Source organism: Pseudophryne corroboree, chromosome 2 (genome assembly GCF_028390025.1).
Source record: "Pseudophryne corroboree isolate aPseCor3 chromosome 2, aPseCor3.hap2, whole genome shotgun sequence".
Classification (NCBI taxonomy): Eukaryota; Metazoa; Chordata; class Amphibia; order Anura; family Myobatrachidae; genus Pseudophryne; species Pseudophryne corroboree.
Genome location: NC_086445.1, coordinates 665,577,178 through 665,590,217, shown reverse-complemented (window position 1 = coordinate 665,590,217; position 13,040 = coordinate 665,577,178). Strand labels below are relative to the sequence as shown.

At 48.8% G+C, this 13,040-nt stretch overlaps 1 long non-coding RNA gene across 1 annotated transcript in view; it reads left to right on the top strand.

The window, feature by feature from the left end:
- Positions 1-13,040, top strand: part of LOC135051059 (uncharacterized) — a 78,771-nt gene that overhangs the window by 47,910 nt on the left and 17,821 nt on the right. Inside the window, exon 2 of the long non-coding RNA XR_010242017.1 lies at positions 2,754-2,797. This is a non-coding gene — a long non-coding RNA (uncharacterized LOC135051059). The remainder of the gene's footprint in view (positions 1-2,753; positions 2,798-13,040) is intronic.

Genomic DNA, 13,040 nt, shown 5'->3' with positions numbered 1-13,040 from the left:
CAACAGCACGGCTGGATTCTCAATATTCCAAAGTCACAGCTGGTCCCGACGACACGTCTTCTGTTCCTGGGAATGATTCTGGACACAGACCAGAAAAGAGTGTTTCTTCCAGTGGAAAAAGCCGAGGAGTTGTCATCTCTAGTCAGAGACATCCTAAAACCAGGACAGGTGTCGGTACATCAATGCACACGAGTCCTGGGAAAAATGGTAGCTTCGTACGAAGCAATCCCATTCGGAAGGTTCCACGCAAGGACGTTCCAGTGGGACCTGTTGGACAAATGGTCCGGGTCCCATCTCCAGATACAACAGCGGATAACCCTGTCGGCAAGGACCAGGGTGTCGCTGCTGTGGTGGCTGCAGAGGGCTCATCTACTAGAGGGCCGCAGATTCGGAATACAGGACTGGGTCCTGGTGACCATGGATGCCAGCCTTCGGGGCTGGGGTGCAGTCACACAGGGAAGAAATTTCCAAGGACTGTGGTCAAATCGGGAGATTTCGCTTCACATAAATATTCTGGAGCTAAGGGCCATTTACTATGCCCTAAGCCAAGCAAGGCCCCTGCTTCAGAACCAGCCGGTACTGATCCAATCAGACAACATCACGGCGGTCGCCCATGTAAACAGACAGGGCAGCACAAGAAGCAGGATGGCGATGGCAGAAGCCACAAGGATTCTCCGATGGGCAGAGAATCATGTGTTGGCACTGACAGCAGTGTTCATTCCGGGAGTGGACAACTGGGAAGCAGACTTCCTCAGCAGGCACGACCTCCACCCGGGAGAATGGGGACTTCATCCAGAAGTCTTCCAAATGCTGGTAGACCATTGGGAAAGACCACAGGTGGACATGATGGCGTCCCGCCTCAACAAAAAGTTGAAAAGATATTGCGCCAGGTCAAAGGACCCTCAGGCGATCGTTGTGGACGCTCTAGTGACACTGTGGGTGTACCAGTCGGTTTATGTGTTTCCTCCTCTGCCTCTCATTCCCAAGGTACTGAGAATAATAAGAAAGCGAGGAGTGAAAACTATACTCGTGGTTCCGGATTGGCCAAGAAGAGCTTGGTACCCGGAACTTCAAGAGATGCTTGCAGAGGACCCTTGGCCTCTGCCGCTCAGACAAGACCTGCTGCAGCAGGGACCCTGTCTGTTCCAAGACTTACCGTGGCTACGTTTGACGGCATGGCGGTTGAACACCGGATCCTAAAGGAAAAGGGCATTCCGGAGGAAGTCATCCCTACCCTGATCAAAGCCAGGAATGATGTCACCGCAAAACATTATCACCGCATTTGGCGAAAATATGTTGCGTGGTGTGAGGCCAAGAAGGCCCCGACGGAGGAATTTCAGCTGGGTCGATTCCTGCATTTCCTGCAAGCAGGGGTGACGTTGGGCCTCAAATTGGGGTCCATTAAGGTCCAGATTTCGGCTCTGTCGGTTTTCTTCCAAAAAGAACTGGCTTCACTGCCAGAAGTTCAGACGTTTGTCAAAGGAGTTCTGCATATTCAGCCTCCTTTTGTGGCCCCAGTGGCACCTTGGGATCTCAATGTGGTTTTGGAATTCCTGAAATCACATTGGTTCGAGCCACTTAAGACTGTGGATTTGAAATATCTCACGTGGAAAGTGGTCATGTTGTTGGCCCTGGCTTCGGCCAGGCGAGTATCAGAATTGGCGGCTTTGTCTTGTAAAAGTCCTTATCTGATTTTCCATATGGATAGGGCAGAGTTGAGGACTCGTCCTCAGTTTCTCCCGAAGGTGGTCTCAGCTTTTCACTTGAACCAACCTATTGTGGTGCCTGCGGCTACTAGGGACTTGGAGGATTCCAAGTTACTGGACGTAGTCAGGGCCCTGAAAATGTATGTTTCCAGGACGGCTGGAGTCAGGAAGACTGACTCGCTGTTTATCCTGTATGCACCCAACAAGCTGGGTGCTCCTGCTTCTAAGCAGTCTATCGCGCACTGGATTTGTAGCACTATTCAGCTGGCGCATTCTGCGGTGGGATTACCGCAGCCTAAATCAGTGAAAGCCCATTCCACAAGGAAGGTGGGCTCATCTTGGGCGGCTGCCCGAGGGGTCTCGGCTTTACAACTTTGCCGAGCTGCTACTTGGTCAGGGGCAAACACGTTTGCAAAATTCTACAAATTTGATACCCTGGCTGAGGAGGACCTGGAGTTCTCTCATTCGGTGCTGCAGAGTCATCCGCACTCTCCCGCCCGTTTGGGAGCTTTGGTATAATCCCCATGGTCCTTACGGAGTCCCCAGCATCCACTAGGACGTCAGAGAAAATAAGAATTTACTCACCGGTAATTCTATTTCTCGTAGTCCGTAGTGGATGCTGGGCGCCCATCCCAAGTGCGGATTGTCTGCAATACTTGTAAATAGTTATTGTTACTATAATCGGGTTGTTATTGCGAACCATCTGTTCAGAGGCTCCATTGTTATCATACTGTTAACCGGGGTTCCTATCACGAGTTATATGGTGTGATTGGTGTGGCTGGTATGAGTCTTACCCGGGATTCAAAAATCCTTCCTTATTGTGTCAGCTCTTCCGGGCACAGTTCCTAACTGAGGCTTGGAGGAGGGTCATAGGGGGAGGAGCCAGTGCACACCAGATAGTCCTGAATCTTTCTTTAGAGTGCCCAGTCTCCTGCGGAGCCCGTCTATTCCCCATGGTCCTTACGGAGTCCCCAGCATCCACTACGGACTACGAGAAATAGAATTACCGGTGAGTAAATTCTTATTTTTACCTTTTCTTCTTTTCAGAGGATGTCCCAAAACCACAGAAGTAAAGATGAAAAGAAGAAAAGGTAAAGGTTAGGATAATCTACATAACTTGTTAGATGTTCTCCAGCTGTAGTACAGTATAAAATACAGCATCAAACCATTAAGGTGTACTGGGACTTTTAGTCCCACCACTGCTGGACAGGCACAATTGGCATTCTAGCAATACATGAGATAAACAGACTTGTAAAGCCACAGACTGCTCACCTCTGGATGATGAGCTCTTGGACCAGTGCTTTGGCCATGGCATGGTGCAATCTTTGTTCTGCCGACTCTCTATGATCCTAACATGGAAAGCAGCCAGGTTAGAGTGTCTGTTGGCTGGTACCCTCCTACTCGTGGCTTGTTACATGGAGGAGTAGCAAGTCAATCTGGGCCATTAGGGAGGGATGGATCAGTCCAAGGATTATGTAGCAATTTGGCTCTTCCCATGAAGCATACCTATGTCAGGGCTTGCCATTGATAAGCCAGAGCCAGGCTAGGTGGAATACATATGTCAGTTCAACAATAATTAGGTGGACAATGAGGACATAGGTGGGGCTATGTTGGCAGCAGGATGCTGACAAGTCCAAAATTCAAGTCAAGTATTTTCCTGGAGTGTGTAGTATGAGTATAAAGAAGCTGGTAAAGCATATATAAAACTATCTAACAATGAAAAACCCTAGATCATCGGCACGCCCAGTAAAGACTATACTCAATCCACCCCTAGCCTTTACCAATCTGTTACTTGTGAGAAGCACAATATAAAAGAAAAGTGTCCTTAGTTATACATCACGCCTTTACCTACACATTAAAATATATTTTCTCTAACGTCCTAGTGGATGCTGGGGACTCCGTAAGGACCATGGGGAATAGACGGGCTCCGCAGGAGACATGGGTACTTTAAGAAAGAATTTAGATTCTGGTGTGCTCTGGCTCCTCCCTCTATGTCCCTCCTCCAGACCTCAGTTTGAATCTGTGCCCGGGCGAGCTGGGTGCTTTTCAGTGAGCTCTCCTGAGCTTGCTGTAAGAAAGTATTTTGTTGGGTTTTTTATTTTCCGGGAGCTCTGCTGGCAACAGACTCCCTGCATCGTGGGACTGAGGGGAGATAAGCAGCCCTACTCTCTGCAGATGGGTCCTGCTTCTTAGGCTACTGGACACCATTAGCTCCAGAGGGATCGTACACAGGATCTCACCCTCGTCGTCCGATCCCAGAGCCGCGCCGCCGTCCCCCTCGCAGACCCGGAAGACAGAAGCCGGGTGAGCATAAGAAGCAAGAAGACTTCGAAATCAGCGGCAGAAGACTCCAGTCTTCACTGAGGTAGCGCACAGCACTGCAGCTGTGCGCCATTGCTCCCACATACACCCACATACTCCGGTCACTGTAAGGGTGCAGGGCGCAGGGGGGGGGGGCGCCCTGGGCAGCAATTAGGACCTCTTGGCAAAAGTTTGACATATATACAGTTGGGCACTGTATATATGTATGAGCCCCCGCCATAATATTGTACATAAACGTGGGACAGAAGCCCGCCGCTGAGGGGGCGGGGCTTCTTCCTCAGCACTCACCAGCGCCATTTTTTCTCCACAGCTCCGCTGAGAGGAAGCTCCCCACGCTCTCCCCTGCAGATACACTGTAGAAGAGGGTAAAAAAGAGAGGGGGGGGGGCACATAATTAGGTGCAAAAATCATTATTACAGCGGCTACTGGGTTAACACTAAGTTACTGTGTGATTCCTGGGTTATATAGCGCTGGGGTGTGTGCTGGCATACTCTCTCTCTATCTCTCCAAAGGGCCTTGTGGGGGAACTGTCTTCAAAAAGAGCATCCCCTGTGTGTGTGGTGTGTCGGTACGCTTGTGTCGACATGTTTGACGAGGAAGGCTATGTGGAAACAGAGCGGGAGCAAATGAATGTGGTGTCTCCGCCGACGGCGCCGACACCTGATTGGATGGATATGTGGAAGGTTTTAAATGATAATGTTAATTCCTTGCATAAAAGGTTAGCTAAAGCTGAAGCCTTAGGACAGTCAGGCTCTCAAACCCGTGCCTGATCCTATGTCGCAGAGGCCGTCAGGGTCTCAGAAGCGCCCACTATCCCAGATTGTTGACACTGATACCGACATGGATTCTGACTCCAGTGTCGATTACGATGATGCAAAGTTACAGCCTAAATTGGCTAAATCCGTCCGTTATATAATTATAGCAATTAAGGATGTGTTGCACATCACAGAGGAAACCCCAGTCCCTGACAAGAGGGTTCATATGTATGTGGAAAAAAGGCAGGTGGTGACCTTTCCCCCTTCACACGAGCTAAATGAGTTATGTGAAAGGCTTGGGAATCTCCAGATAAAAAAACTGCAGATTTCTAAACGGATGCTTATGGCGTATCTTTTCCCGCCAACGGACAGGTTACGCTGGGAATCCTCCCCTAGGGTGGACAAAGCTTTAACACGCTTATCAAAGAGGGTAGCCCTGCTGTCACAGGATACGGCCACCCTGAAAGATGCTGCGGATAGAAAGCAAGAGGGTACCCTGAAGTCCATTTATACACATTCAGGTACCTTACTAAGGCCGGCAATTGCGTCGGCCTGGGTGTGTAGTGCTGTAGCAGCATGGACGGATACCTTATCTGAGGAACTTGATACCTTAGACAAGGATACTATATTAATGACCCTGGGGCATATTAAAGACGCTGTCCTATATATGAGAGATGCTCAAAGAGACATTAGCCTACTGGGCTCTAGGATAAATGCTATGTCGATTTCTGCCAGAAGGGTCCTGTGGACTAGGCAATGGACAGGTGATGCCGACTCAAAAAGGCACATGGAGGTTTTACCTTACAAGGGTGAGGAATTGTTTGGGGAGGGTTTCTCGGACCTGGTCTCCACAGCTACTGCTGGAAAGTCAAATTTTTTGCCATATGTTTCCTCACAACCTAAGAAAGCACCGTATTACCAAATGCAGTCCTTTCGTTCACAAAAAGGCAAGAAAGTCCGAGGTGCGTCCTTTCTTGCCAGAGGCAGGGGCAGAGGAAGGAAGCTGCACAACGCAGCTAATTCTCAGGAACAGAAGTCCTCCCCGGCTTCCACTAAATCCACCGCATGACGCTGGGGCTCCACAGGTGGAGCTAGGCCCGGTGGGGGCGCATCTCCGAAATTTCAGCCACAAGTGGGTACACTCCCAGTTGGATCCCTGGGCAATAGAGATTGTGTCTCAGGGATACAAGCTGGAATTCGAAGAGATGCCCCCTCACCGTTACCTCAAATCGGCCCTGCCAGCTTCTCCTTTGGAGAGGGAAATAGTGTTAGCTGCAATTCATAAATTGTATCTTCAACAGGTGGTGGTCAAGGTTCCCCTCCTTCAACAAGGGAAGGGTTATTATTCGACCATGTTTGTGGTACCGAAGCCGGACGGTTCGGTCAGACCCATATTGAATTTAAAATCCCTGAACATATACCTGAAAAGGTTCAAGTTCAAGATGGAATCGCTCAGAGCGGTCATTGCAAGCCTGGAAGGGGGGGATTTTATGGTGTCTCTGGACATAAAGGATGCATATCTTCATGTCCCCATTTATCCACCTCATTAGGCGTACCTCAGATTTGTGGTACAGGATTGTCATTACCAATTCCAGACGTTGCCGTTTGGTTTCTCCACGGCACCGAGAATATTTACCAAGGTAATGGCGGAAATGATGGTACTCCTGCGGAAGCAAGGGGTCACAATTATCCCATACTTGGACGATCTCCTCATAAAAGCTAGGTCAAGGGAGCAGTTGCTGATCAGCGTAGCACGCTCTCTGGAAGTGTTACAACAACACGGCTGGATTCTAAATATTCCAAAGTCGCAGTTGATTCCTACGACTCGTCTGCCTTTCCTGGGCATGATTCTGGACACAGACCAGAAGAGGGTTATCTCCCGATGGAGAAGGCTCAGGAGCTCATGACACTGGTCAGAGACCTATTAAAACCAAAACAGGTGTCGGTGCATCACTGCACGCGAGTCCTGGGAAAGATGGTGGCATCATACGAGGCCATTCCCTTCGGCAGGTTCCATGCGAGGACTTTTCAATGGGATCTATTGGACAAGTGGTCCGGATCACATCTTCAGATGCATCGGTTAATCACCCTATCCCCCAGGGCCAGGGTGTCTCTCCTGTGGTGGCTGCAAGGCTCACCTTCTCGAAGGTCGCAGATTCGGCATTCAGGACTGGGTCCTGGTGACCACGGATGCAAGCCTCCGAGGGTGGGGGGCAGTCACACAGGGAAGAAATTTCCAAGGGCTGTGGTCAAGTCAGGAGACTTGCCTTCACATCAACATCCTGGAACTAAGAGCCATATACAACGCCCTACGTCAAGCGGAGTCCCTGCTTCGCGACCAACCGGTTCTGATTCAGTCAGACAACATCACCGCAGTGGCTCATGTAAACCGCCAAGGCGGCACAAGGAGCAGGGTGGCAATGGTAGAAGCCACCAGAATTCTTCGCTGGGCGGAGAATCACGTAAGCGCACTGTCAGCAGTGTTCATTCCGGGAGTGGACAACTGGGAAGCTGACTTCCTCAGCAGGCACGACCTCCACCCGGGAGAGTGGGGACTTCATCAAGAAGTCTTCACGCAGATTGCAAGTCGGTGGGAACTGCCACAGGTGGACATGATGGCATCCCGCCTCAACAAAAAGCTACAGAGGTATTGCGCCAGGTCAAGAGACCCTCAGGCGATAGCTGTGGACGCACTGGTGACACCGTGGGTGTTCCAGTCGGTCTATGTATTTCCTCCTCTTCCTCTCATACCCAAGGTGCTGAGAATCATAAGAAAAAGAGGAGTGAGAACAATACTCATTGTTCCGGATTGGCCAAGAAGGACTTGGTATCCAGATCTGCAAGAAATGCTCGCAGAGGACCCGTGGCCTCTGCCTCTAAGACAGGACTTGTTGCAACAGGGGCCCTGTCTGTTCCAACACTTACCGCGGCTGCGTTTGACGGCATGGCGGTTGAACGCCGGATCCTAGCAGAAAAAGGCATTCCGGATGAAGTTATTCCTACGCTGATAAAGGCTAGGAAGGATGTGACGGCTCAACATTATCACCATATATGGCGAAAATATGTGGCTTGGTGTCAGGCCAGGAATGCCCCTACGGAGGAATTCCAGCTGGGCAGTTTCCTTCATTTCCTACAGTCGGGAGTGACTTTGGGCCTTAAATTGGGTTCCATTAGGGTTCATTCCATTAGGTTCCTTATCCATTTTCTTTCAAAAAGAACTGGCTTCTCTGCCTGAAGTTCAGACGTTTGTAAAGGGAGTGCTGCATATTCAGCCCCCTTTTGTGCCTCCAGTGGCACCTTGGGATCTTAACGTGGTGTTGAGTTTCCTGAAATCACACTGGTTTGAACCACTCAAAACGGTGGAATTGAAATATCTCACGTGGAAGGTGGTCATGCTATTAGCCTTGGCTTCGGCTAGGCGAGTGTCAGAATTGGTCGGCTTTGTCACATAAAAGCCCTTATCTGGTTTTCCATGCGGATAGAGCAGAATTGCGGACCCGCCCACAATTTCTGCCGAAAGTGGTTTCATCCTTTCATATAAACCAACCTATTGTGGTGCCTGTGGCTACTACTGACTTGGAGGATTCCGAGTCACTGGATGTGGTCAGGGCTTTGAAGGTTTATGTAGCCAGAACGGCTAAGGTCAGGAAAACAGAATCTTTGTTTATCCTGTATGCTTCCAACAAGCTTGGGGCGCCTGCTTCAAAGCAAACTATTGCTCGCTGGATCTGTAACACGATTCAGCAGGCTCATTCTGCGGCTGGGTTGCCGCTGCCTAAATCAGTTAAGGCCCATTCTTGGGCGGCTGCCCGAGGGGTCTCGGCATTACAGCTTTGCCGAGCGGCTACTTGGTCAGGTTCAAACACCTTTGCAAAGTTCTACAAGTTTGATACCCTGGCTGAGGAGGACCTTGTGTTTGCTCATTCGGTGCTGCAGAGTCATCCGCACTCTCCCGCCCGTTTGGGAGCTTTGGTATAATCTAGGGATGAGCGGGTTCGGTTCCTCGGAATCCGAACCCGCCCGAACTTCATGTTTTTTTACACGGGGCCGAGCGACTCGGATCTTCCCGCCTTGCTCGGTTAACCCGAGCGCGCCCGAACGTCATCATCCCGCTGTCGGATTCTCGCGAGGCTCGGATTCTATCGCGAGACTCGGATTCTATATACGGAGCCGCGCGTCGCCGCCATTTTCACACGTGCATTGAGATTCATAGGGAGAGGACGTGGCTGGCGTCCTCTCCGTTTATAGAGAAGAGAGTGAGACAGTAGAGAGAGACACAGTAGTAATTTTGGGGAGCATTAGGAGGAGTACTAGTTACTTGCTGAAGTGATAGATAGTGTGACTGTATATTATCTGACTTGTGGGGGAGACACTGACAGTGGGGAGCAGTTAGAGTCTGAGAGCAGGACTCAGGAGTACATATAACGTACAGTGCACACTTTTGCTGCCAGAGTGCCACACTGCCATTGTGACCACACTGACCACCAGTATAATATATATTGTGATTGTCTGCTTAGGAGTACTACTTGCAAGTTCCTGATAGTGTGACCAGTGACCTGACCACCAGTCACCACCAGTTTAATATATATATATATATATATATATATATATATATATATATATAATTGTATATAATATATATATAATATTGTATACCACCTACCCGTGTTTTTTTCTTTTTCTTTCTTCTTTATACATACTACTATAGTAGCTTACTGTAGCAGTCTGCGGTGCTGCTGAGCTGACTGTGTCCAGCAGGTCCGTCATCAGTCATTACATAATAAATATATATATCTGTCCGGCTGCAGTACTAGTGATATTATATATATATATATATATATATATATATATTGATTTCATCTCATTATCATCCAGTCTATATTAGCAGCAGACACAGTACGGTAGTCCATGGCTGTAGCTACCTCTGTGTCGGCAGTCGCTCGTCCATCCATAATTGTATACCACCTACCCGTGGTTTTTTTTTTCTTTATACATACTACTATAGTAGCTTACTGTAGCAGTCTGCGGTGCTGCTGAGCTGACTGTGTCCAGCAGGTCCGTCATCAGTCATTACATAATAAATATATATACCTGTCCGGCTGCAGTACTAGTGATATTATATATATATATATTGATTTCATCTCATTATCATCCAGTCTATATTAGCAGCAGACACAGTACGGTAGTCCACGGCTGTAGCTACCTCTGTGTCGGCAGTCGCTCGTCCATCCATAATTGTATACCACCTACCCGTGGTTTTTTTTTTCTTTCTTCTTTATACATACTACTATAGTAGCTTACTGTAGCAGTCTGCGGTGCTGCTGAGCTGACAGTGTCCAGCAGGTCCGTCATCAGTCATTACATAATAAATATAAATACCTGTCCGGCTGCAGTACTAGTGATATTATATATATATATTAATTTCATCTCCTTATCATCCAGTCTATATTAGCAGCAGACACAGTACGGTAGTCCACGGCTGTAGCTACCTCTGTGTCGGCAGTCGCTCGTCCATCCATAATTGTATACCACCTACCCGTGGTTTTTTTTTTTCTTTCTTCTTTATACATACTACTATAGTAGCTTACTGTAGCAGTTTGCGGTGCTGCTGAGCTGACAGTGTCCAGCAGGTCCGTCATCAGTCATTACATAATAAATATATATACCTGTCCGGCTGCAGTACTAGTGATATTATATATATATATATATATATATTAATTTCATCTCCTTATCATCCAGTCTATATTAGCAGCAGACACAGTACGGTAGTCCACGGCTGTAGCTACCTCTGTGTCGGCAGTCGCTCGTCCATCCATAAGTATACTAGTATCCATCCATCTCCATTGTTTACCTGAGGTGCCTTTTAGTTGTGCCTATTAAAATATGGAGAACAAAAATGTTGAGGTTCCAAAATTAGGGAAAGATCAAGATCCACTTCCACCTCGTGCTGAAGCTGCTGCCACTAGTCATGGCCGAGACGATGAAATGCCAGCAACGTCGTCTGCCAAGGCCGATGCCCAATGTCATAGTACAGAGCATGTCAAATCCAAAACACCAAATATCAGTAAAAAAAGGACTCCAAAATCTAAAATAAAATTGTCGGAGGAGAAGCGTAAACTTGCCAATATGCCATTTACCACACGGAGTGGCAAGGAACGGCTGAGGCCCTGGCCTATGTTCATGGCTAGTGGTTCAGCTTCACATGAGGATGGAAGCACTCAGCCTCTCGCTAGAAAACTGAAAAGACTCAAGCTGGCAAAAGCACCGCAAAGAACTGTGCGTTCTTCGAAATCCCAAATCCACAAGGAGAGTCCAATTGTGTCGGTTGCGATGCCTGACCTTCCCAGCACTGGACGTGAAGAGCATGCGCCTTCCACCATTTGCACGCCCCCTGCAAGTGCTGGAAGGAGCACCCGCAGTCCAGTTCCTGATAGATTAAAGATGTCAGTGTTGAAGTACACCAGGATGAGGAGGATATGGGTGTTGCTGGCGCTGGGGAGGAAATTGACAAGGAGGATTCTGATGGTGAGGTGGTTTGTTTAAGTCAGGCACCCGGGGAGACACCTGTTGTCCGTGGGAGGAATAGGGCCGTTGACATGCCTGGTGAAAATACCAAAAAAATCAGCTCTTCGGTGTGGAAGTATTTCACCAGAAATGCGGACAACATTTGTCAAGCCGTGTGTTGCCTTTGTCAAGCTGTAATAAGTAGGGGTAAGGACGTTAACCACCTCGGAACATCCTCCCTTATACGTCACCTGCAGCGCATTCATAATAAGTCAGTGACAAGTTCAAAAACTTTGGGCGACAACGGAAGCAGTCCACTGACCAGTAAATCCCTTCCTCTTGTAACCAAGCTCACGCAAACCACCCCACCAACTCCCTCAGTGTCAATTTCCTCCTTCCCCAGGAATGCCAATAGTCCTGCATGCCATGTCACTGGCAATTCTGACGAGTCCTCTCCTGCCTGGGATTCCTCCGATGCATCCTTGCGTGTAACGCCTACTGCTGCTGGCGCTGCTGTTGTTGCTGCTGGGAGTCGATGGTCATCCCAGAGGGGAAGTCGTAAGCCCACTTTTACTACTTCCACCAAGCAATTGACTGTCCAACAGTCCTTTGCGAGGAAGATGAAATATCACAGCAGTCATCCTGTTGCAAAGCGGATAACTGAGGCCTTGACAACTATGTTGGTGTTAGACGTGCGTCCGGTATCCGCCGTTAGTTCACAGGGAACTAGACAATTTCTTGAGGCAGTGTGCCCCCGTTACCAAATACCATCTAGGTTCCACTTCTCTAGGCAGGCGATACCGAGAATGTACACGGACGTCAGAAAAAGACTCACCAGTGTCCTAAAAAATGCAGTTGTACCCAATGTCCACTTAACCACGGACATGTGGACAAGTGGAGCAGGGCAGGGTCAGGACTATATGACTGTGACAGCCCACTGGGTAGATGTATGGACTCCCGCCGCAAGAACAGCAGCGGCGGCACCAGTAGCAGCATCTCGCAAACGCCAACTCTTTCCTAGGCAGGCTACGCTTTGTATCACCGGTTTCCAGAATACGCACACAGCTGAAAACCTCTTACGGCAACTGAGGAAGATCATCGCGGAATGGCTTACCCCAATTGGACTCTCCTGTGGATTTGTGGCATCGGACAACGCCAGCAATATTGTGTGTGCATTAAATATGGGCAAATTCCAGCACGTCCCATGTTTTGCACATACCTTGAATTTGGTGGTGCAGAATTATTTAAAAAACGACAGGGGCGTGCAAGAGATGCTGTCGGTGGCCAGAAGAATTGCGGGACACTTTCGGCGTACAGGCACCACGTACAGAAGACTGGAGCACCACCAAAAACGCCTGAACCTGCCCTGCCATCATCTGAAGCAAGAAGTGGTAACGAGGTGGAATTCAACCCTCTATATGCTTCAGAGGTTGGAGGAGCAGCAATAGGCCATTCAAGCCTATACAATTGAGCACGATATAGGAGGTGGAATGTACCTGTCTCAAGCGCAGTGGAGAATGATTTCAACGTTGTGCAAGGTTCTGCAACCTTTTGAACTTGCCACACGTGAAGTCAGTTCAGACACTGCCAGCCTGAGTCAGGTCATTCCCCTCATCAGGCTTTTGCAGAAGAAGCTGGAGGCATTGAAGGAGGAGCTAAAAGGGAGCGATTCCGCTAGGCATGTGGGACTTGTGGATGGAGCCCTTAATTCGCTTAACAAGGATTCACGGGTGGTCAATCTGTTGAAATCAGA